The sequence below is a fragment of the Ursus maritimus genome, unplaced genomic scaffold (genome assembly GCF_017311325.1).
Source record: "Ursus maritimus isolate PB19 unplaced genomic scaffold, ASM1731132v1 scaffold_17, whole genome shotgun sequence".
Classification (NCBI taxonomy): domain Eukaryota; kingdom Metazoa; phylum Chordata; class Mammalia; order Carnivora; family Ursidae; genus Ursus; species Ursus maritimus.
Genome location: NW_024424119.1, coordinates 57,641,582 through 57,663,095, shown reverse-complemented (window position 1 = coordinate 57,663,095; position 21,514 = coordinate 57,641,582). Strand labels below are relative to the sequence as shown.

At 64.3% G+C, this 21,514-nt stretch overlaps 1 protein-coding gene across 3 annotated transcripts in view; it reads right to left on the bottom strand.

Moving 5' to 3' along the window:
* The window catches only part of RXRA (retinoid X receptor alpha), a 133,556-nt gene that overhangs the window by 62,058 nt on the left and 49,984 nt on the right, over positions 1-21,514 (bottom strand). The window lies entirely within an intron of this gene.

The window sequence follows — 21,514 nt, the reverse complement described above, 5'->3', positions numbered from 1 at the left end:
GCCAGGCCCCGGCGCCCCCACGGTGATCCTAACAGTGCATGCTGCAGATTCCCACCAACACAAGGCCAGAGCACCGGGAGCTCCCCCTCCAAGGAGGCACCCTCCGACAGCGGCCGGCCCCAGCCGCGAGGCTTGGGCCGGGCGGGGGAGGCAGATGCAGGACAAGCAGACCGACGGCTCCCATCAGCAGGCTCTCCGATGCCCAGCCAGGCAGGGAGGCCGGACAGCCGCCTGTCCACCTGGAGGACCTGCTCACCACGGGCCGCCAGTCCCTCTGCCCGTGCACTCAAGGGACGGAGGTGAAGGTGTGGGGATACCAGTAAAAACCACGAGGCTGATGTTTTCTGAGTGCCCACCGTGTCCTCGGTGTATATTCACACATGGGGCTGAGAGCTACGTGGCAGGTTATCTTACTGCCCCGTTTTACCGACAGGAACCGAGGCCCTGTGTTCCTGCAGATGCCCGGGGCATAGCCCGTCGGCCACCAGGAGGCTGACCCTCTCTCTGAGCTCTGTGGCCTCAACCCAACAGCCCCCCTGCCCAAGCCTGCTCGGCGCCCCGGGGGCCACGGCCCTTAGACCCGCGAGGCCCCAGAGAGATGCCTGCTTCCGAGTGGGCCTCGTGGACAGGGCCAGGGTGTGCGCCAGCCCACAGAGGCTGTGGGGAGAGGTGGGGACCTCCCACACACCGGCTTTCATCTCAGCGATTTCAAAGCCCCAACGAGAGCTAATTAGGCCTTCCCACCCCACCCTGAGGGCTCAGGAGGAAGAAGCCTCCCCAGGAGGAAGGCTCTCAGGTGGTGAATGCACTGCCCACGGGCGGGCGGAACACACTGGCACACCAGCAGGAACTGGAGGAGCCCAGAGGCCAGAGAGCTCCACCTCCACCCAGCGGAATGCCCTGGGCAAGCCCGGGCCCCTCCTTGGGCCTCGGCCTCCCATCTGCACTATTCTCTCACACAAGGGACTGGCCTCTGACCGCAGACACCCCAGGTCAGGGGGCCCACCCCGGCTTCGCTCCTTGAGGCCCCCAGGACCACTTGCTTGCCTGAACCTTGAGAGCAGCTGTGTTCCAAAGGCCCCCCCTAAGTCTCGGGGGACAGACACCATCACGTGGGGCACAGCACTGCCAAGCGGCCCAGTTAGGACTTGACACACGTCACTCTGGCCAAACCCTTACCCAGGGACTTAGGACCTGGAGATGCTGGGGGTGGCCAGCCCAAAGGGTGGGGTGGTGCTGGAGGGACATGCCACCCTGCCAACGCCCTCCCCTGGGAGCATTTACCCGCTTCCATCTCGCAGCCCCCCGCCCGCTGGGCACTTCCTCCTCCTCCCCGCTCCACGGGACCAGGGGCACAGGAAGCCGGCCTGGAATCCCGCAGTCCAGCCAGGGCTGGGGGAGCCTGCCTGTACCCTAACTCCACTGGCGAGCAGCCTCCTCCGGACCATCTGAAACTCTAGCCATTCACAAAATTGGGGATCAACCACTTCACTGAACTTGAAAATGAAAACTCGGGGAATCCCAGCAGCGCTGGAGGGTCGGTGGGTACCGCAGATCCGCCCCGTTGGTCATGAAGTGCCCTGAACGCCGTGTGCCTGGAGGTCCGTAACCCCGTAACTTCCCCAAGAAGCCTAGGGGAGCAGCCAGGGCTGACGCGAGAGGACAGGCAGGGAGAGGTGTCTGAGTACGGCAGACCCAGGCCCAGCTGCAGGTCCTTGATCCACGGAGCTCCTATGGCCCTGTCCACCCGAGACAGACACGGAGATGGAGACACAGAGCACTGGCCTGAGACTCGCTCAAAGGCCTGAGCGCAGAAATCCACAGCTGCCCCGCTCCAGGCAAGCAGGGACCCATCGTGGCCTGCCTCTCCAGCCTGCAGCCAGCCCTGGACGAGAGACCAGCGCCGGCTTCACTCCTGCCCGAGCCTGGGCTTCCGTATCTGTGCACACCGGCTCTGCAGGAGCGGGCCATGGCCCTGACCAGCCAGGGCTGCCCCCTCCACGCAGTCGGAGAAGCGCCTCTCTGACCTCGGGGAGGAAGCAAGAGGGACTCTGCGGAACAGCTCCAGCAGACACCTCCGCGGGCGAGCGCAGAGACAGGGGCCAGGCAGCCAGGGCAGCCAGGCTTCCCAGGCTCAGGAGGGCAGCCCTGCACCCCCACACCCCTTTCTTCTCAGAAGTGGGAAGGAGATCGGGATGCCAGGGCCAAGCCAAGAAGCCACTCCTAGACTCCACCCCCTGCCCAGCTACTCCTGGGGGCCCGGGGAGCCCTGAATCAGAGCGGGGCATTGCGGGGCTTCTCAGGGGCGGCTCTCCTCAAGGGGCGGGGTGCAGCCAGCAGCCACAGCCGCTGGGAGGGGCCTCCTCGGCTGCCAGTGCACAGCTGCCGGGGCTGGTGCCCACTCTGCTCCCCACGGGCCTGAGCGGCTGCTTGTTTGTTTGCTGCTCCCCCCAGGAAGGAGAGGGAGAGGCAGGAGAAAGCCTGGCCGGAAGGAAGGAAGGAGGGAGGGAGGAAGCCTGTTTGACTGCCAGCCGCCAGGCTGCACCCCAAAGCTCCCAGCCCCCCAAGGCACCGCCTGCACCCAGCCCAAGTCTGAGACCCAGGAGCAGGGGGAGGCATCCCGGCTCTGCAGCAGCCCCACGCCGACCCCGCCCCAACGGCACAGGCTCAAGTGTTCAGCAACCGCTCCTAACTGGTGGGCGCCCCCTGGGGCTGCTGGGTCCAGACGGGGCGGCTACTCCACCCCCCCCACCCAGTGCGTGCCTCCCCGGGACCCCTGCTGTCCCCAGGCCCCCCGCTCTGGGCGCTTCCTGTTTACACAGAACATCTACAGCAGACACTTTCCCGGAGCCTGGGTGACAATGGGCTGGCTGTGTTTTCTGGAGTCTTCTGGAGAGAGACACTCTGGCCAGGAAGGGAACGTTAGAAAGAAAAGGCAAAAAAATGCCCAAACATCCTCCACCCGCAGAGGGCCTGCCCACCCCCACCCCACGTGCTGCAAGCTCGAGCTGCCAGGCCATTCCGCGGCCCCCACCCACTGATAAGCAGAGGCAGTGATCAGCCTTATTCTTTAAAAGTCATACTTTGGACCTGCTGGGGCCTTGTCACGGGCTGGTCACCACACTTATCTGATCCTCGCCGGGCGGGGCTGCCGGGGCTGCAGGACAGCAGGCTCCCTGCCCAAGGGGGTGCAGAGGGGCTTGTGAGGGGCAAAGCCCTAACACTGAGTCTCACACCCTCAGCACCCCAGCACCTTACGCCCTACACTGTGCATGCACACACACGTACATGCACGTGCACACATGCACACACGTGCACACACGCGCACACACACGTGCACATGAATGCGCGGACATACACAAGCACGCACACACGCACGCACAAGCACGCACACACACATGCACATGAATGCGCGGACACAGACAAGCACGCACACACAAGCACGCACACACAAGCACGCACGTACACACGTGCACATGAATGCGCGGACACAGACAAGCACACACGCACACACACGCACACACGTACACACACGCACACACGGGCACACACATGCACATGAATGCGTGGACACAGACAAGCACGCACACACGCACGCACACACGCACGCACACACAAGCATGCACGCACACACATGCACATGAATGCGCGGACACAGACAAGCACGCACACACGCGCGCACACACAAGCACGCACGCACACACGCACGCACGCACACACGCACGCACGCACACACGCACGCACGCACACACGCACGCACGCACACACGCACGCACGCACACACGCACGCACGCACACACGCACGCACGCACACACGCACGCACGCACACACGCACGCACGCACACACGCATGCACGCACACACATGCACATGAATGCGCGAACACAGACAAGCACGCACACACGTGCGCGCACACAAGCACGCATGCACACACGTGCACATGAATGTGCGGACACAGACAAGCACACACGCACACACACGCACACACGTACACACACGCACACACGGGCACACACATGCACATGAATGCGTGGACACAGACAAGCACGCACACACGCACGCACACACAAGCACGCATGCACACACGCACATACACGCATGCACACACGCACGCACGCACACACGCACACCCCCTTTGGGACTATGAGGAATCAGTGAGACCGGGGAAGGAGGCCATGGCTGGGGAGCTCAGAGGGACCTCCAAGAAGGACAGGCCCCTGTCCAGAGGGGATGCCCAGCAGCCCCAACACAGGCGAAGAGACCTTGAAGGGCTGCCAGATTCAGTCCAGGAAGGCTACATGGGAGAAGTGCTGGACAGATCTCTCTTTTGGCACAAAAAGCACTTCAGGCCACAAAACTGCCTCAAAACTGCCAATATCTGGAGGCCAGTATCAGCCACGGACCAGAGAGGGGATGCCCTGGGATCTCAGCCCCAGTACCTCCCTGAGCCCCAGAGCCTGAGGGTGAAGAGCTACACTGGGTGAAGTTGAGAGTAAAGAAGGCACTCCTGGTGACTGACAACGGCAGGGGCTGCTTCTTGGGGTGGTGAGCTCCCCGTCACAGCTGCATACAAGCAGAAACTACATCCACCATTCAGGAATGGCTGAGCAGATGACCTTTGAGAGAGGGACTCTCTCCACCACTCCAAAATTCCTGAGCTGCATGGGCTTCCTCTGGAATGGGGTTTTGGAGGGACCCCACAGCAGGAAGCTGGGGAACCCCCACCAACTCCTTTCCGGTCCCCACATGGCAGACAGGGGCAGGTGGCAGGAAATGCCAGTCCCACTGCGGTGGGGTGGGGGTGCACCCTCGGGACTCCACCCCCTCCTGGGCAGCCAGGGCTCCTCCAAGGCCCTACTTTGCAGGACCAACCAGGGTAGGGTCCAAGCAGGCCACAGGCTGGGGCTGCATGTCCCGAGGAAAAGAAGAGGGCACTGGGCCAGCCAAGCAGGAACCTCAGAGGTGGGGAGGGACGGGTGGTGCAACTGAGGGAGCGTGGGGAGGGGTCCCAAGGGCTAGCATAGGCCAGAAGCTTCAAGAGGGCCCGTAAGGACTGCACAGGGGTAGGAGAGGAGGTGCCCAGGAGGAAGAGGGGCAACAAAGAGTAAGGAAGAACCCTGTAAGAACAAGACTTGGCTCGGAGTACAAGCTCCCCCCACCCCTGCAATTCTGTGCCTCTGCCTGGAGACCACCCCTCCACCGCCCCCCTGGAACCGAAACCACACGTCAAGGAGAAGACAGGCTTCAGGAGCTTCCCGGGACACCCACCTTCGGCCCCCGCCTTCCGGAAGGACTGCTTCCCCTGCCACCGCCGGGGGAGGGAGAAGTGGCCGCCTGGCAAGGACTGTGGTGGGGACCACGGCGCGTCTGGGTTTGGGGGAAGCTGAGGGTGGCTGGAACAGAAGGAGGGGGAGGCAGGAAGTTTCCACTGGCCCTCCAGGGTGAGGGGCCTTCAGGAGCTGGGGCTGGGCAGGCAGACGTGCAGGGAGAGGCACCCTCCCTGGTAAGAGCAGACTTCTGCCTGCCCTCCAGGGCCAAGGGGCCCAGCGCTGCCTGGCCTGTTTCCCCCCAAGGCAAGAGGCTACCATGGTGCCCCTTCTGCCCTGTGCCTGCTCTCTACCCTGGAAAGGTCCTGCCACCTCCAACCCCAGGGAGCACAGCCCCCCATGGCCGCCCCGCCCAGTGTCAGCTTACGGCTCAGGTGGCTGGGGCTGAAATTACAGCTGGGGTCACCCTGCCCTCTCCCAAACCAATGGTCCCAGCTCCAAACCTCAGCCCCTGCTGGGGAGGACACAGGTCAGCTGGGCCTTCACAGGGGGTCAAGAGAAACCCCGGTCTGCTCCTGCCCTGCATCCCAAGCACTGGGGACCTCAAAGCAGGATGGGTGGGCAGTGCACCAGGCAGGCAGCCTTAGGGACCCACCCTCTGCTAGGCTCAGCGAGCCCGTGGGCCCACAGGGGCCAGAACTCGGGACCTGCCTAGCTCTACACAGAGCCCATGGTGGCCCAGATCCACCCAGACCCCAGAGGAGAGAGGGTGAGCACAGTGAGTCAAGACACGCGTTCCTTCATCTGCCCCCGCCTGTGCACGGGAAGTGGCTTCCAAGGGCTTTTGGTCCCTGGGCACCCAACAGGGACTTCACCCCCACAGGTCCCATGGAGACCACCGGCCGGCCTCTCCAAAGTACTGCTTCCTGGCACTGCCCCACCCGGCCCTCTGCAACAGACGGGGAGGCCCAGGGGCCTGGGAGCAAAGGGGTGAGGAGGGGAGCAGGCAGCGTGGACACTAAAGGCCAAGGGACAGGCAGGACACTCTGCTAGGTAAGGGATAGACACCATGACCCCCCCAGCCCCCAAGGCCTTGTGGGGGCCCCGACGGACCAGAGACTGTGGATCTAGCAGGCAGAGGCGCCACCCAAAACTCAGGAAGGGTCTGGGGCTTCCCTGGGAGCTTCAGGCGTCCATGCCTTAGAGTGACCCAGGGTGGGCTGGGCCAGCTCGGGCCCCTGGACTCTGGTCTGACCACTGCCTCTGTGAGCTCAGGGCCCCTGGGAACCAGGCCACCTCAAGGACTCAAAAATGTCAAACCCATCTTTGCGGTCACTAACCCCCACTCAGATCAGGAAACCCGGGGGCTCGGCTCCTGTCCCACACCCCAGAAGCAGCCATGCAGCTGGGCTCTTGATCCTGGAACTCACAGCCAGTCCTCGGCCCGACCTTGTCCCGCTCCCCCTGGAGCCACCCTGGCCCCCGACATATGATCCAGGGCTGGTTCAGAGTGGGGGCACAGGAGACAGGAGGAAGTGAGAGGAAGTGAAGAGCTCCAAGTCGAAGGCAAGGGGGCCTGGGCCCTGACTCAGGAGGGCGCACAGCATGACACACGACTGGTCAGGTGCTTGGACCCCCCCCCCGGGGGAAACCGATACAAAGGCAGGGACAGGATGGATCGGCAACCCAGATCTATAGGGCCCCAGGCAGGCCCCTCCCCCAGGGCCCCTCATGGCCTCCCAGGGTGTGAGGATAGGAATAGTAACACAAGATTTGGACCTCTGGGTCCCAGCCAGGAGAGAGCAACCTAAAGCTCTCGGTACTGAACGTCAAACTCCCCAGGGCAGAGGGAACACCCCTTGCAATGCCCCTCATGGACATGGGCCCCATCAAGGCCCAAAGGGTCTAATAGGGAAAACCACTCTCCATAATAAAGCTTGGGGTAGGACAACATCTGTGCTGATATCCAGTGAGCACTCAATGACAAATACATCTATACTATTACTAGCACCATCATCACCATCGCAGTCACAACAATCATCGTCACCAGCATCACCACCATCATCATCACCATCAGAATCACCACCATCATCATCACCATCATCACCATCACCACCGTCATCGTCACCATCAGAATCACCACCATCGCCACCACCATCATCACCATCAGCACCATCACCATCATCATCACCATCAGAATCACCACCATCACCACCATCATCGTCACCATCATCATCATCACCACCATCATCACCATCACCACCATCATCGTCACCATCAGAATCACCATCATCACCACCACCATCATCACCATCATCACCACCACCATCATCACCATCATCACCACCATCATCACCATCATCACCACCATCAGCACCATCCTCACCCTCACTACCCAAGCAAACCCCTATCCTGCCCCACCGCACACATGAAAGTCTAAAGCCCAGAGAGACTGATGCTAAATGGGTTTTGCCACAAGTAGTGAAAGGGACCATGTTTTGGGGTTCTGCCGGCCATACTCAGCAGGCCGGGGCTGGTGAGGTGCAGTGGAAGAACAGCAGTGGGGCAGCCATCCTTGCCCAGCCAACCGTACAGAAGGGGTGCTGCAGTTGGGCCCAGTGGCAGCAGGTGCAGCCAGAGTCCAGCCACTGCGGGGGAAGTAGAGAGCACCGATAGGATAAGGTGGTGGCCAGGAGAGGGTCCCTATGTGCAGCCAGCCAGTGCCTGGGCCTGGAAGGCGCTCAAAAAAGAGCTGAGGAGTGGCAGCACTGATGCCCAGGGGCAAAAGGGCCAGGGTCTTTGCTGGAGGCTGCCCTCTGTGCCCCTGGTTCTTGTGGCCACAGCCCCCACACCAGGCCCAGCTACAGAGTCAACCAACTGACCTGCCCCTTTCCCCTCAACTCCTGCAGCAGGCGCGGTCATCACCCACCAGGCTGGCAGCACTCTGATGGAGGCCTGTGGTGGGCACTCTCTGGGGTACCTTGGGGGCTGAGCTGCATGCTCAACCTGGGGGAGCACTGTTCAAACCATCATGGCGCAGAGGAGCACTGTGGGTCCCAGAGCAGCAGGCACCCCCTAAGTCTTCATAGCTCAGAGACACGCACAAGGAGAGGAGCACAGTGGGGGCACACGGCATACCCTGGCCTGGCACCTGGGTGGTGGGGCCAGACTCCCCCCCAGGGCCCTGCCTCTCTGGCCCACTGCATCCTCACCAGGCCACCCTGGGTGCCTGGGTGTTGCAGGGAGAAGACCCCAGAGGCCGCTCACGGCTTCAGGGTAACGGGTAACATGGCCTTCGGCACAGACACCACCCTCCTGGACCTGCACACCACACAGACGCCCCCAAACACTGGCTCAGGAAATGCCAACTCCCCACCTTCCCCTCCCTCTTCCCTGTGACTCCAGGGTCTCCCAGAGCTCCGGGCAGAGGAGTCTTTCTAGGAGAAGTTACGTGACCACACCTAGTGAGAACCAGCAGGCAGGCCTGGCCCCAGAGGCCCAGGGCTGTGAAGAGCAGTGGTCAGGACTGGTGGTGTAGGGTCAGCGGCTGTGGGATGGGAGTCCCATCCTGAGTGCTCCACTGGGTTCGTGTTCCGGGTGCTATTTCTCCATCCATCCAACAGGCAGAAACCTCAAAGGCTGCCAGCCCCGGAGTGCAAGCCACACAGCCGCCACCTAGGGCCCCCAAATCTTGAGACCAGTCCTCTGAGGAACGCTCTAAGGCACAGACTTTACCAAGAGGTACGCCACCCTTCTACCCCAGAGGTGGCTTGTGGGGGAGGTCAACAAGGCTTCACGGGGCCTCATCGATGGGGCTACCCACCCATCCCAGGGACCCCGAGGTGAGGACAACCCAGCCAGCACCGAGGGGGGGTCAGGAGAACGCAGTGATTGGCAATAGCCGGCTCGGGCCCCAACCAACGATGCTGTGTTCCCTGCCCAGAAAGATGCCAAAGGGTCCCGTAGAGTCCCCAGAGCTGGTCTCCAGACCTGTGGCCAGAGAGCCCTCAGCAGGCGGGCCGGGGTAGCCGTGTCCCTAGGCACAGCAGGCAGACCGCCCCACACTTCTGCCTGGCAGCTAGGCCACACCTCCCGCTCGGTGGCAGTACCCGGCTCGGCTGCCCGCCGGAGAGGCCGAGAAGCAGCTGCAGTTGTCATCCCTGGACCTGCTGGGAGCCCGCAGGAGGGGGGAGGCACCGGCACAGAAAGGGGGTGACAAAAGGAACACAGAGGAGCTGGCAGCCACCATGATTAACCTGCATCAATACTGCCACCACCCAGGGCACTGCAAAACGGAGCTCCCCATATCCACGAGCCAGCCACGTGACACCGCCGGGGGGCTCTGAAGCCCCCTGCAGACAGACGCCGTGTATCGCACACGCGGAGCCTAGCCAGGCCTCCAGCGCACACCTACCCCACGCAAGTGTCGTAGCAGGAGCTCTCCGGGCCCCCCTCCGCCCATTCTGCAGGCAGGGAGAGGGCTCAGGGGGCGAGGCTCTTCCCAAGCCTGAGCGAGAGCCGGTCAGGACCCTCCACCCCCACGAGGACCCCCTGTGGCCAGCAGCGTGGCCGGGCACCAAGCTGCAGGTACCCCAGGATCCGGTGGCTGACGGCGATGCCCACTGTGGGGACGGAGGGCCGGGAGCGGGAAGCACGCTCACCTCTCCGAAGCCAGCAGGGGCTCCCACGCGCCGAGGCCTCCCCTCCCCGCTGTCCCCTCAACTCTCCCCCACCCCTGCGGGGAGCTGCCCAGACGGCGGAGGAAGGTGGGTGGGAAGGGGGGAATTCCTGGTGAAAGCCCGCCTGCAGCGTGGCACCTCGAGGCGGGAGGGGCCCCCGAGCCCGCCGGCGGCTTGAGCCAGTTTCTCTTCAACAGGAAAAGAGATGATCCTTGTTTCATTTTGAGCTGTGTTGCCCCGGCTGGCTCGGAGGCCCTGCTCTGTCGTGGAACGCCTGTGCTCTCTACCCGCTCCAGCTGTTTTTCTCATTTTCATTTGCATCCCCGTTGGCTTCCGAGACACACTCGCCCAGATGCCCAGGCTCAGCCTGCCCACAGCCCACCCAGCTACGGAGGAGGGTCGGGGCCTCCGGCCGGCAAGTCAGAGCTTTCTGGGATGGTCAGGGACAGGGGATGCTCTGGGTGAAACTCCTCTAGGCCGGCATGCGCAGGTCTCACCTGGGGGCAACCCCAAGGCTCCCCTCTGCACACGGAGCACCCCCGTTCCACGGATGCTGGCATGAATGCTCAAAGCCCCCAGGATGTGGTTGCCCGGGGCCACACGGCAGGCAGGGGCAGGGCAGGGCCAAGCCAGGTGTCCCTGGAGAACAGGGCGTCTTCTCAGTTTCTGAGGGGTTCACGGAGGGCTCCCCAAGAGCCCCACCGCCACGTGCCGTGAGCCCTGGCCACACAGCATCCTCCCCTTGGCAGCCCCAGGCTGCCAGTCATGTGGGGGGCCCAGCTGGCAGAGCTGTGCAGACCGGAGACGGGGCCTCACCCGTGAGACAGACCGAGAACAGGACGTCTGCCTGCCAGAGTGGGGCTTCCCCGCGTCAGCTGTCACAGCGGTGCCTCCCCTCCACAGGGGTGGGGGCCTCCACGGTGCTCACCTGGACAGCACAGCCGTCCAGCCTCGCCTCCCCACACGTCGGACCCGACCAAACCCAGAGCGGCCTCTTCACAGTCCGCCCTTGGCTCGGCACCCCTGCCCCACCCGGCTGAAAGCCCGGCCAGCTCTTCACGGCTCTGGGCAAGAAACCGCCCCGAAGGGCCCCCTCTGGGGCCTGCACAGACAGACGTGTGACCCCCACCCCACCACCCGCCGCATCCCTGGCCGTACGGGCTCAGTCTGTGATGCTGATGGCCTGGGCTGGATCCCACGCTGAGATCCAACTGCCCACCCAGCCACCCACTGGGGACCTGCCGTGTGCCAGCCCGTACCCTCCACTTCCTCCCTTGGGCTGCCAGCCAGAGCAGGGAGAGGGGAAACAGAGGCCCAGAGGGGGCCGTGCAAGCATGGGGCCTGGCCCGGCTGAGCCTAGCACTTCTGCCCTGTCCTCACAAACATCAAACCATGTTGCCAGGATGCCGACTCCTGACAGCCATGGGGGGTAGGGGTGTGGCCACGGAGGGAGAGAGGCAGCATCCATCCCCTGCAGCCTGCTGCCCCAAGAACCCAGGACGGGACCGCAGGGAGCACCCACACTTGCTCTCAGCCCACAGGGTCTCTGGGCAGAATGGGGGTGGACGGACAGACGGCCCGGGAGAGCCTCCTTCTGGGCTCTGGGTGATCACGACCTCCCTCCACACCGCACTGCACCCCGCCCCCCGCAAATGTCCCAGCAGCCCCCTTGGGACTGAGAGCTGCAAGTAGCCACGCCCAGATCTGGCCATAGCCAGGCCATTGCTGTTTCCATGTGCCCTGTCCGTGGCCATCCCTGCTGATCACTGGGCAGGACTGGCCATGCTAGCACCTGCCATGGCTCCCCATTAACACCCCCCAAGCCCCGAGTGAGGCTCCCTTGCACCCCAGCACTCCTGCCTCCTCCACGCTGGCCGAGTGGGGCCGGGGCCTCTGCCCTTGCAGTCCCTGCCCCCGTTCCCTTTCCTTGCCCTCTCTGGCTCACTAAGGTCCACGTCTCTGAGTCTCATGAGCAACCCCCGGGGTAGCCGAGGCCAGAGTCAACATGGGGGAGGAAATCTGGGGAAAGTATGTCTCCGCTGTTCGTCCCTGTCCTTGGGAACATCAGCAAATAACTCCCGTGAGCTACAAATGACATACAGTTTGGAAGGCCTAGGGCGGGGGGTAGGGGTGTGGAGGGCAACAGGGCTGGGGGCCAGCCACCACAGGACCAGTCAGGTGACCAGCGTGTGCGGCCGGTGGCAGGGCCGTGCTGAGAGGCCTAGGCGACCGGCCCCCTCCCCTGAGGAGCTGGGGCTCAGTGAGGCCCAGTCTTGGGGGGGGGGGAGCCAGCAGTTAAGGCCAAGTCTAGAGGCCTGGGGGAGGCCAGCGCAGCAGACTGCAGCGTCCAGCTCTCACTCCATCCAGAGAGAGTGGGGACACCCCCTCAGCATCCGAGAGAGAGAAGCAGGGGCCCAGAAACATGCCTTCTAAGACTTCAGACCCACCCCAATTCCCAAAACCCACACACAGTGCATGGGGCAGCAGCCCCTGCCAAGTGGGAAAAAGGGCGTGGACCCCCCAGCAGAAAACACACCACTTGCCGGGTGCCTGGGGACCCTCACGGCCTGGCCCCAAGAGCACCCGGCTGTACTGCATGGATCCACCTCCCTCCGTCAGAGGCCTCGGGAACAATGCCCTCTCCTACCCAGAAGCCGAAGACCGCAGGTCCAGGTGCAGAAAGAGCCCAGACACCAGGACAAAAGCCTGACGGGCTCAAAACAGCTGCACGGATCCAGAGGCTAAAGCTTCATGCGTCTGACTCGCAGAAGCCGTCCTCGCTCAGAGCCTACTGACGCGGCATCACACACAGCGCTGACTGTGGGGACGACTCCAAGGAAGACTCGGGAGGAGCTACACGCGGTAGCAAGGGCTGACAAGTAGGGGACGGTGGGACGAGTCTAAAAAGGAGACAAACGGGGTGCCTGGGTGGCACAGCGGTTAAGCGTCTGCCTTCGGCTCAGGGCGTGAGCCCAGCGTGATGGGATCGAGCCCCACATCAGGCTCTTCTGCTGTGAGCCTGCTTCTTCTTCTCCCACTCCCCCTGCTTGTGTTCCCTCTCTCACTGGCTGTCTCTGTCTCTGTCGAATAAATAAATAAAATCTTTAAAAAATAAATAAATAAAAATAAATAAATAAAAAGGAGACAAACGCCCAGCCGCCAGGTCCACATTCCAGGCAGACCTGCGCTCCTCCGCAAGCGGCCAGAGCAACGTGCCCATGCCATCCGCAGGGGACACGGTCGGCATGCCCTGCCGCACGCTCAGGAAGCCTGGCCCGGTCACCAAATGCCCACGATGACCGCCTGCCACGCACAACCCAGTACCCCGCTCACATCTCACACCCCCGCCACGTCCAGCTGCAAGCCGCCCAGCCAGATGGAACGGGCCCCCCAGCCCCGGTTCAGGAGCCCAGAAAGGGGCCTCACAGCTCACGATACTTTCTGTGTAAGTCATTTTATATGATTTTAAACGTCTGTCATGACAAGAGATAAGCTGACCTGGAAAATCCTCTATGCGTCCATTTTACAGATGTGGAAACCAGAGCCAAGAACTAAAGGGGACAGTCCGGGGTCAAGTGTGGAGGCAGACAAGAGACACACGGTTCTTACCCTCAAGGAAGAGCTGCCAGGGGGGCGTGAACCCACCCCCACTGACAACTCCAACACCAGAAAGACCGAGCCCCTGGTTCCAAGACACATACCAGAAGGTTCTTTGCTATAGGAGGACAGGGCCTACCTCGAGTGGGCCTTCACAGTCACTCGGCCAGGACTGCCCAGCACCGAGGGCAAAGCTGGGTGCAGAGATGCCCAGGGTGGGCTCGGGTCACCAGCATGCGATGGCCGGCCCCAGGACGAGGGTGCAGGGCAAGTGCGCCCCGGGCCCCTCCCTTAGTTCCTGACATCGCGGAGTGTGGGAAAGGCTTGCCAAGGGCATGTTAGGGGCAGGCGGCCCCCAGTCAGGACAGCAAGGTGCCCAGCTGCGCATTCCAGGGCCAGAACCCCACGGTTCCCTGCGCTGTCCACACGGCACACAACAGGCCGGGCCACGGCTCCCAACACAGAGACACAAGCAGGAGCCTGAGACATTAAGGGTAAACATCCACAAATGGCCAGAGGACTTTAAAAGGCCCAGTGGAACAAGGTGGTCCGAGCTCCACCCCAGCCGGCCAGGTCTGTTTGAGTCCTTCCCCTGAGCCTCTGTGGCCCTGGGAAAGCCACTGCACATGGGGGCCTCAGTTTCCCCTGAACCCAGGCACAGGAGACCACGTCCCCCCAGGGGCATCTATGAAGGCAAGTCAGCCAGCTACACGGGCCCTGGCGCGGGCAAGCGCTGACCACACGGGCACCCCTGCTCCAAGCTGGAAATGCCAAGGGCCGGGACAGGCGGGGACGTGCCCCCCACCAGCACAAGGGGTTACTCCAGCCTCTCGCCTCTCAGCAGAGCGGGATTACAAGCCGCCCCCCACCCCCCGCCGGCCTCCTCCCTGTCCACAGCCCCTCTCCAATTAGACTAGTCCCACGGCCCCCACCTCAGGTTTCCCAGTGCGAAAGGGGAGTGAGCCAGATCCCAAGAGGCCCTCCCCAGAGCTGGCCGCCCTCCTCACCCCACCCCAGAACCCAGAGCCCACACCCAGGCCAGGCTGCCCCCAGGCCCACCAATCCCAGCTCTCACCTGCCAGCCACCTGTGGTCCCCTGCCCGCCAGGCCAGGCCCCCTCCCGAAAGAGAGGCCAGGAGCTGCAGCCTCATGGCGAGTGTGGGCGACAGGTCCCACCACGGGGGCGGCCCCATCAGCCCCCGGCCCACCGGCTCGGGGTCCCACGGCCTCCGGGGATGCAGCGTGGCGGTACCCAAGCAGCGGAGCGGGGGGGCCGGGAGGGGAAGGAGGCACACAGGAGGACCGGCGTCTCCACGAGGCAGCCGCCAGCGTCAGGAGCAAGTGGTGCTCATGCTGGCCCAGCGGGCGAGTTCCCCTTTCCCAGGGCCCGCCCGGCCCACCACCCTCACCCAGACACCTGTGACCACAGGCAGCTCCCATTGGCTGAAACCAGCACTTCTTGGAAGAGGACAGGGACCCCGGCCTTGTTTCCTCAATCTGAGACACAACGGGCCAGCCTGCAGCTGGTGCACCAGATGGGCACGCCGCCTGGCCAGAGCCTGGGACAGAGGAACAGCCAGGGCGAGTAGACCTGAGTTCAACCCGCTCCCCTGCCAGCCAGCGCCCTGGCTGCAGGCAGCTCAGGTGACCCGGCCAGCCCCCTTCCCCAGCTGCTCACTGCTGTGAAGACGGGGCGCGCTCCCCGCAAGCTGACAGCCGGCATGCCCTCCAGCAAGGGCTCCGTGGTCCAGACACGCGGTGCTTGTCCCAGCCTGGCCTGCGATGCTGTGTCCTCCCTCGTCCCCGGCAGGAGACACTGCACGGAGCCCTGGAAGGCAAGGGTCCCGCAGGAGGAGGGGGCAGCAAAGGTGCAGGCCCAGAGGCCGAGAGTCCCAGGCAGGACAGAGGGAGGCCAGGGTAAAGCCTGACTGCAGGAGGCGTAGGGGAGCCTCGAAGAGCCCCACAGCCAGGGAAGCAGGACCTGAGCGGCCAGGATGGGCCCCGCCTCTGGGGGCCACAGGAACTCAGCCTCTGAGGGGAGAGGGTCTTCAGGAAGCAGGAGGAAGGAAGCTTTCACGGGCCCCCAGCCACTCTGCAGCCACACAACGGGTCATTCTTCTAGGGCACAGAATGCCTTTTGTGGCCCATCAGCCAACGGCCCCGGGCGGGCAGTGGGAGTGGGGGCATGGGGACCACAGCACCAGCCTTCAGCTCCACCAGTCCCTGCCAGACAAGGAGCCCGAGGCCCGACCAGGTCTATCCACGCTGGGCTGCGCTGCCCAGAAGGCAGGGGCCAAGGCTACGTGGGCGGCTCTGAGCAGCAGACACACCCACCCCCGCATGCTGCCCGCACAACCCCCGTGCCTATCACTGGTACTGGGGATGGGCCACCAAGATGTGGCCGGGGCTGGAGGGCCACGAGGTCTCCTGCAGCAGCCCCACACTCAGGCCCACGCCATCCGGAAGCCCTCTGCAGGCAGCGCTCCATGGCATGGTCCATGCACCTGCACCCAAGGTGCCACTGCCCTCACTTGAGCATGTGGAACCCTGGGCACCCGCCGTGCCTCCCGCAAGACTCTTACAGAGGGGCCAAAGTCCTCAAGCCTGGGCCCAGACAGTCCCCTGCACCCAGGCCATGCCAGTGCACCCCACACCTATCCACCCATCCGCTCATACCGCCCTCCACCTGAAACCCAGCCAGCTGTGGGACTGTGACAGTCCCTTCCCTCTGCCCACGGAAAGCCCACCAAACTCCTGATTCCTGGCCTCCCCCTGCAAAAGGCTCTCCTGGTGCTCACATCCCCCAACTCAATCCTGTCACCAGGGACCCACGTCACATCTCAGCCCCCTCTGCACCCTCGCCAGCATTTCTGCCCAACTGGGGTTCTGGGGTCATGAGGGAAGGCCCCAGCAGTCACACTGCAGAGTGGAGGGGCCCGGACCTCCCAACTGCGGAGTGAGAGATGGCACTTCTGCATCTTTATCTGGTTTGGGGTTTATACCGTATGCACATGTCGTTTTCATAATAATGACACAAACCACCTGTGGGGCAGCCTGACTTTAGCAAGGCCCCGGCCGGACAGGGCCAGGCTGCTGCCGCCCATCCTCTGTGTTGGCTGCAATCCCTCATGCAGTCCTCTGCACGCCTCCCAGCGCCTGCCCGTCTGGTTCAGGGCCGTGACCACACCTAGATAAGCTCACCCGATGGACAGGTGGGGCGAGGTCCTGTCTGGAACGGGCACTGCAAGCCAGTCCACGGGAGGCTTTCTTCCCAAGAGGCAACGCCAGCTCAGCTGCGGCTTGTGGTCGGCCGTGCCCCCAGCTCCTCCTCAGCTGCCTGTGGCCTGGCCGGTTGGCCGGGCTGCACTCCCAGGGCAGGGCAGGGAGGTGTGGTCCCTGTAAGACCCCTGGCCCCCATCCCACTGGGTCAGTTAGCGTCTCCTCACCAGAAAGCTAACGCTCGCTGTTTTGGGTAGCCAGGGAGGAAAGGTGCTCAGTGCCACGCCCGGCTCGCCCTCAAAGCCACAGGTGACAGGCGGGGTCTAGGACTGCAGGGCCACCCCCCAGAGCCAACAGATTTATTCCTGCCCCTGCAGGACAAAGATCAAGCCCAGCTGACCAGGCACGGGGCCTGTCCCGACTGGTGGCCTCGGGTGGTGCAACCTGGGCACCAGTCCCCACCACGGCCCACCTGAGACCCGGGGAGGCCAGACCTCCTCCCACCCCGTCACATATGCACACGAGGCACATCCATGTTGGTCACAGGGTCCGAGAGTCCTACCAGCACAGCGCTGGCCCTGGGCATGGCCAGGTGCCTCCTGGCCCCTGGGGGAGGTCTCACCAACAGGCCCTGCCCTGAGCGGGCCCATCCAAAGACACTCAAATACTTAGCAGGTGCCAAGAATGTGCCAGGCGCTAAGCAGAATGGAGAGCAGCAGTGTGTGCCCCCTCTGGGTGGGCAGAAACGCGGCAGGGGTGGGGGGGGCATCACCCAGGGGGTGTTGCACCTGCTCGGGGGGCTGGCTCACACGAATCCCTTTGCAATCGGCCCTGAATGCCATCCCCAGTAGCCAGAGGCTGGCCGTGGCCAGAGCGTTCACAGCGCGGAAACCGGGAACCCCCACCCACCGGAGCTCCCCCGCCACACCCGCCCGGAGCCGCGGGGATGCCCCCTCCCGGCCTCAGCTTCCCCATCTCTACCGGGAGGCGGGCTGGCGGGACCAGAAAGGCCCCTCCTCTCCCCCCGGCAGCCCCCAGCCCCACAGACCTACTGTGCCTTCCAAGTCATCCCCCGCCTCTGGTCCGCCCGGCCGGTCCGGCCACGTCCAAGATGGCGGCCTGGAGGCCTGGGGGGCGCGGGAGGCCTTCCGCCCCCTGCGCCCGCGCCCCGGCCTCCCTCTCCCGCCCACGGCCCGGCCCGCCCGGCCCCCAGCTCCGGGTCCCTGCGGCCCCCGCTGCACCCCGGCCTCCCCTCCCAGCCGAGGCGCCGGAGCCCCGTGCGGAGCACACACACACCGCCCGACCTCAGCTTCCTTCCTCCCCGCACGCCGCGGCGGCGAGGGGGCGGCGGGCAGGCCGAGGGCCAGGCAGGAGGGGCGGCCGACGTGGAGGCCGGCTGGCCTCCGCCACCCTCCCGGGTCCGGGGACAGGCCCCCCCAACGGCGCCCCCAGAGCAGTCCCCGCCGAGGACCCCCGTGAGCCCGGGGGCTGATGGGTGGGGAAGCTGCCCTCCGAGCCCTGCCCAGGGCCGCTGAAGACCCATAACCAAGAGCTTGGGAAACCTCCAATCTACCCAGGGGGCTCCGTCCATTACTCCCCCAAGGCCGGCCTACCTCCCTCTCTCTGAGGGGTCCTGTGGCCACAGGGGGCTCACCTGCCCCCACGCCGGCCTCGGCGTCCGGCCCTGCCCAGCCCCCCAGCCCTCTCCAGTCAGTCTGCTCATCCACCCCTCTTAGCCCCAGCCCTGGCCTTCAGAGTAGGCACGGTCATTCACTCTGGGTTTTTCTGCCAGGAACTCCTCCTCCAGGAAGCCCTCTCTGCCCCTGCCAGACAGAGCCCCAGCCCCAAAAGACCCTCCCAGAGCACTCAACCCCAGCCCTGCAGTTGCTAGTCTGAGCCCACCAGCCCAGACCATAGGCTCTGATGGCTGACAGGGTCATCCCTGGACCCCAGCCCTCGGCCCAAGCTAGGCCCTTCGGTCACCACTCCCAGCCATGCTACCTCTTCAAAGCCTCTGAGCCTCAGACCTGCTCTGGCCGCCCCCGTCTCCCCCAGGACCTCGCTCCACCAGCCCAGCCCACTTCTGTCCTTCTTTACAGTGGTACCCAGATGGCCCTCCGAAGGTCTGGGGGTTTGCCCTGAAAAGCTGTGCCCAGGTCACAGCAGGCAAGAGGCTCTGCCAGGCTCAGACTCCGGCTCTGACTCTGCCCACACCAGTCTGTAAGCACTCCTCACAGTGGGGAGCAGAGCCCCCCGCCCCCCACCCCCCACTCCCGGGGCTCTGCTGTCTCTGCAGCAAAGTGGGCCTTCAGCAGGAGGTGTGGCTACCATCTACCTCGGGACACCTGCCGCTCTAAGCCCCCTGATCCAGGGACTGGTGGCCCCCCAGCCCTGCGGAGGCCCTTCCTCTGGCCTCTGACCCCCAGCACCGGGTGAGGCTAGGTGGCCAGTTCTAGCCTGCCAGGCACAGGAACAGGAGTGGGCCAGCACGGGGCTGGCAGCTGTGGGGGCTCGAGCACCAGAGGCTGCCCCTTCCAGCCCACCACACTGCCATACCTGCCCCCTGGCCATGCAGGGGTAGGACTCCACGTCCTTCAGCCTTCCTGCCTGGCCTTCTCCCTTCCCCCACAGGTGTGCTGTCCACTTGTAAGGTGGGCACTGAGGCAGCAGCTGCTCCTTGGGGAGCACTGACCTGGGGAGGCACCAGCTTCTCATAGCCACCCAGCCTCCCTAGCTCTATAGGGCTGGGCCCCAAAGAGAGAGCCCCCCACCTCGCACAGCACAGGCCGGTAGGAAGCTGGGTCTCATAGATCCAGTCTATGTCCCAGCTTCTCCAGGAGGCCCCAAGCAGGCCCCCAACCCATCCCGCTCCTACTCCCCAGTACCAGGCCAATGGCATGTCTTGGCATGCCACCCCACAGCCAGGCCCCGGCCACCCCCGCTCCGAGGATCGGTGTGACTCACAGGGCCGGAATGCCGCCCGGCCCCCACCACGGGCAGCCGCCCCGAACACACACACCTGTCCAGACTTGATGCTGGCAGACGTCAAGAGGGCCTGGGAACTGGGTGTCCCCAAGACCGTGGGGCCAGCCAAGCACTGTGCCTCGGAGGAGCTCCCAGGAGGGACCCAGGAAGGTCATTCTCGGGCAGATGGCTCAGGAAATGCAACCCTATAGGGCTGGGGCCCCCATCCCAAAGGCCCCAAGGGCCCAGTGGAGCAGCTCGGAGAAAGGCCTCAGAACTCGGATGGGGTCGCAGCCTCCTTAACGAACACGACCCAAAGGCCAGCATGCGGACCGACCAGGGAGGGTCCTGGACCCACCAAATCCAGGTTCAGGGGCCGCCGCCTCTCCCCACAAGGCCGAGCTTCACCCTGGGGCTGGGCAGGTCAACAGGCCCCAGTCCCTGCACGGGCCTTCTGCTCGGGCCAGACCAAGGTCTCAGCTGTCCATTGGGGGTGTCTGTGTCTTGTCACCTCCCACAAATAAGGGGTGCTGAGAAGGGGGCAAGAGACAGGAGGGCAAGGCCCCGCCAGCCGTCAGGGGAGCGTGGGAAACGCCTCCAAAGGGGCAGCTCCATCTTGGCTCAAAGGGCCGGAGCTGCCCTGTGACACAGAGCGGCCCCTGGCAGCAACATCCACCGCCCCACCCCAGCACCCCGAGGGCAGGGGCCTCCTCAGACACCCCCACTGGCGCCCCCCGGACCACAGGTCCCAGAGGCCATTCCCACAGATGGCCAGCGAGCAAGGGAGTCCCCGTCCCAGGATGCCTCTGGGAGCACAGAGTGCTGGGTACCCACGTCTCCCATGCACGGGTCACAAAGGTGCCCCAAGATGGCCTGGGCTTCGCCCTCGGGGAGCCCACAGAAGTGGGCAGAGATGTTGGAGGCAAGGGGCCTCCCTTAGTGCAAGTGAACAGGGGCAGAGCCTGAAGGAGAAATAAAGAAAAAGGTCCGGGAAAGAGTACAGCAAGGACAAGCAGGTAGGACAGGGAACACGTGACGTCCAGTCCCGCTGCACGGAGGTGTGCAGGGTAGGGCCAATGAAGTCGGAGGGGCCCAGGGGTCTGGCCCCAGGTCCCTGGAGCCATGTCAGCAGGAGAGCTAGGAGGTAAGCACTGGCAGCACGGAGGGGAGGCCAGGGGCTCGCAGCCCGGCGCAAGGACAGAAGCAGGCCTCTCTTCCGGTCACAGGATGGAGTAGGACAATCTGACTCGAGGAAACAAAACAAAGTCACAGCCAAGGGCAGCCTGGCTCCCACCCTACGCTCCGCTTGAGGGGCTCACACAGACCGCGCGGGCCGGGGGCCAGGAGGGCTGCCAGTGTGCAGGACGTCCAGGGACTCCAGGCCGGGCCACCTCCGGGCTCCAGAGCCCTCGGGGTACAGAGAACCGACCTCCCTCGGCAAACCCCAACTCTGAGCGGAGCGGCTGGGCAGGGCAAGCCCCCGGGGGTCAAAGGCCCCCGCTCCCTGCCTGTGACCAAGCTGTCAGCCGAACTTGGTGAACCACAGCCCGGAGCTGGAAGGGGCGGCGGAGGGAGCCACGGGGCGCTGCCACAGTCTGGCCGGGCACCTACCACCCTCCCAGAAGACGGCACCACAGGCACAGGGAACGCGCCCCAGAGTCTGGCTCCACGCAAACCAGCCAGCAAGCATCCTCATTCCCTCGAGGCCACAGATCCCCCGAGGGCAGGCTCCCTCTTCCTTCTCCAGCTTGAGAAGATAGGACAGTGCCACCTACCGGGGGGGGGGGG